This window comes from Primulina eburnea, unplaced genomic scaffold (assembly GCF_022965805.1).
Source record: "Primulina eburnea isolate SZY01 unplaced genomic scaffold, ASM2296580v1 ctg567_ERROPOS1600000+, whole genome shotgun sequence".
Classification (NCBI taxonomy): domain Eukaryota; kingdom Viridiplantae; phylum Streptophyta; class Magnoliopsida; order Lamiales; family Gesneriaceae; genus Primulina; species Primulina eburnea.
Genome location: NW_027331355.1, coordinates 496,187 through 498,696, shown reverse-complemented (window position 1 = coordinate 498,696; position 2,510 = coordinate 496,187). Strand labels below are relative to the sequence as shown.

At 40.4% G+C, this 2,510-nt stretch overlaps 1 non-coding gene across 1 annotated transcript; it reads left to right on the top strand.

Moving 5' to 3' along the window:
• The first annotated feature begins 248 nt into the window (after positions 1–248).
• LOC140821469 (small nucleolar RNA R71) lies at positions 249–355 on the top strand. Its single transcript, XR_012115748.1, has one exon. It is a non-coding gene; the product is annotated as a small nucleolar RNA R71 (small nucleolar RNA).
• Positions 356–2,510: the final 2,155 nt, after the last annotated feature.

Sequence of the window (2,510 nt, the reverse complement as noted above, 5' to 3'; positions counted from 1 at the left end):
CAATCTTTCTGTTCAAAGCCTCTAACTGTGCTGACACCGCAGACAAATCAGTGACTTGATTAACTCCAGCACCTCGTTTCTGCCTATCGGAATGAGGATGATAGCTACTAGCAGCCATCTCCTCCAATAATTCATATCCTTCCTCAGCCGTTTTTCTCAGCAAGTTACCACATGCAGCAGCATCTATCATGGTACGGTTAGGAGTAAGCAGGCCGTAGTAAAAAGTTTGAACAACTAACCCAAGAGGTAGCTCATGGTGTGGACATCTCCTCAATAAATCCTTGTATCGCTCCCACGCCTCGTAAAGTGACTCAAGCTCATATTGAGCAAAAGTAGTAATGTCGGCTCTCAGCTTCATAGTCTTCGACGGAGGAAAGTACTTGATCAGGAATGCCTTCGCCATATCCTCCCATGTAGTGATAGACCCTACAGGCAAACAGTTTAACCACGCCTTAGCTTTATCTCTTAGTGAAAATGGAAATAAACGCAAACGAACAGCATCATCAGACACAGCATTAAACTTAAAAGTATCGCAAATTTCAAGAAAATCAGCTATATGAGAATTAGGGTCGTCAAGTGCACTTCCCCCAAATTGAACAGTGTTTTGAATCATCTGAATGATAGCTGGCTTGATCTCAAACTGGTTAGCTCGGATGACTGGTCTCACGATGCTTGGACGTGCTCCATCAAGAGACGGTTGTGCATAATCCATCATCGGTATACGGCGTGGCATCTCAATCCGTCTCTCATTTTGGCGGTCCGCCTCCTGCTCTTGTTCGTGCCTATCCATTTGTTCCTTGAGTCTTTGCTGTTGTCTTCGGCGTCTAGCAGTGCGTTCGATCTCAGGGTCAAAAGGCTCAAGCTTAACTTCGAGTGATCTTCGCATGCACCACAAGAAAAATCTGCAACAGAATAGGAGTATCAACTAACAATAAAATAAATAATACTAAAGAATTTAAATGAAAAATAGAAAAATTGTGAATCAACAGTCCCCGGCAACGGCGCCAAAAACTTGATCGAGCAAAACTTGCACAGTGAATAGTTCCAAAATTTATTTTATAAATGAAAGCTCGATTTAAAATATCGCAAGTGCACGATAGTCAAGTTATAATAAACGTAAGTGAATACGAGTATCGATCCACAAGAACTGCGTTACACTATTCTTATTTTCACTTCAATTTCTTTAGCAACGATAGATTGAGTTGGTGATTAAACTAAAGTGAATTTAATAACTAAAATGATTAAAATGCAAGAACAAATAATCAAGAAATCAATGATTAAATTGGATGTAAATCAAATGAGAAGCGAATTTGTTGGGAATTATCAGTTCACCTACCGCTCGTGTTCAAATAATTATACTCGACTTTTACTCGTGCATTCGACGGAATTCCCTAGACTAATTAATATACTCTGTCGAGCTATATTAATACTAATCATAAACATGCAGTAATCAAGTATCCTCAATTATTTAACAGTTCACGATTGCATTACGTTCTATGGAATCCGCTAGCTTTCATCCGGGTGAATTATCACTATCGACACGTACCCAATTCCGTATATCTACTAAAATTGTAAATCCGTGGTCTATGCTATTCGATCCTATTGTCAATTATTCTATCGAAATCATTAACAACATGAAATAATCAAAGGAAGTTAGCTAGACTTCAATTGAAATGAGAAAGCACAAAAGCATAAACAAATCACTCATAAAAACGTCGATAAATAATGTTAAACAACGAGTACGGGGTAGGATCCCCTCAAATCCCAACAAATATAGAGTTTAGCCAACAAAATTCATAATAAAAATCAACAATCTATGCAAGAAATAAAAACTGAATAATTAAATTACTAAGGTTGACGATGGATGACGGCTGCGACGCTTGGAATTCTCGAGTTCTTCGAAAGTCTCTCTTGCTCCTAGCCTTCCTCCCAAGAAAAGTGATGGAAAATATCAGAATAGTCTCCAAATCGGCGCCTCTCTCGTGTATTAGGTTATGGTCTAAGATAAAGTCCACAAAACTTGGAAACAAATCTTCCCGGATTGCGTCGCTCGCTAGGGCGGTCAGGATTGTCCGCTGGGGCGAGTGATTCTCGAATTAAAATTCCTGGCCGTGTCTTTGGTCTCGCTGGGGCGGTCACTTTTGACCGCCCTAGCGAGAGCTTCGCGCAAAATATTCTCGTTCACATCGATGGATTCGCTGGGGCGGTCATTTTTGACCGCCCTAGCGAATGACTCGCGCAGAAACTCCTCGGCTGGGCCAATATGCTCGCTGGGGCGGTCACTTTTGACCGCCCTAGCGAGACCTCTTCGATGCTATGCAAATAAAATCCCACTTTTTGGTCCACTTCCTACAAAACAACCACAAAATACACGAGATCAGCCAAATGCTAAATAATGCTAAATGAATGCTAAATTAAACTAAACAAACTAATATGATGCATGAATGCGACTCAAAACCAACACTAAAAACACGTAAAAACGAGTCCTATCAGCCAACCCAAATGCTTAT